This window comes from Etheostoma spectabile, chromosome 19 (genome assembly GCF_008692095.1).
Source record: "Etheostoma spectabile isolate EspeVRDwgs_2016 chromosome 19, UIUC_Espe_1.0, whole genome shotgun sequence".
Lineage (NCBI taxonomy): Eukaryota > Metazoa > Chordata > Actinopteri > Perciformes > Percidae > Etheostoma > Etheostoma spectabile.
In genome coordinates this window covers 11,055,894-11,056,257 of record NC_045751.1, presented here as the reverse complement: position 1 = coordinate 11,056,257, position 364 = coordinate 11,055,894, and positions in this window count along the sequence as shown.

The following is a 364-nucleotide window of genomic DNA, read 5'->3' as shown; positions in this document are numbered from 1 at the left end:
TTTTTTTTTTAGATTTTTTTACTTTAGACCTAGGACACCCTACTATTTATTTTTTTGGTGACCTTTTACCCCTTACATTTTTTACACGAATACCGGTACTTTCTACTCCTTAAATTTCACAAACTTGCCTCGTTACTTTAGTTCTGTACTAAAGGTCGTCTATCAGATTGTGAGGGCATGTAGAAAAGAAAGAGACTAGCTGTCTGGAGGACAACCAGCTGAGATTGTGAGCGTGTTTGAGAACTGTGAGTCATATAATTGTTGTAGTGGTCTGTAGTTCTTGCAGATTTAAAAGTTAGCTTGTTTGTGTTCTACACCTGTTACCTAGGTTACACCTGTTACCTAGGTTACACCTGGCTGTTGA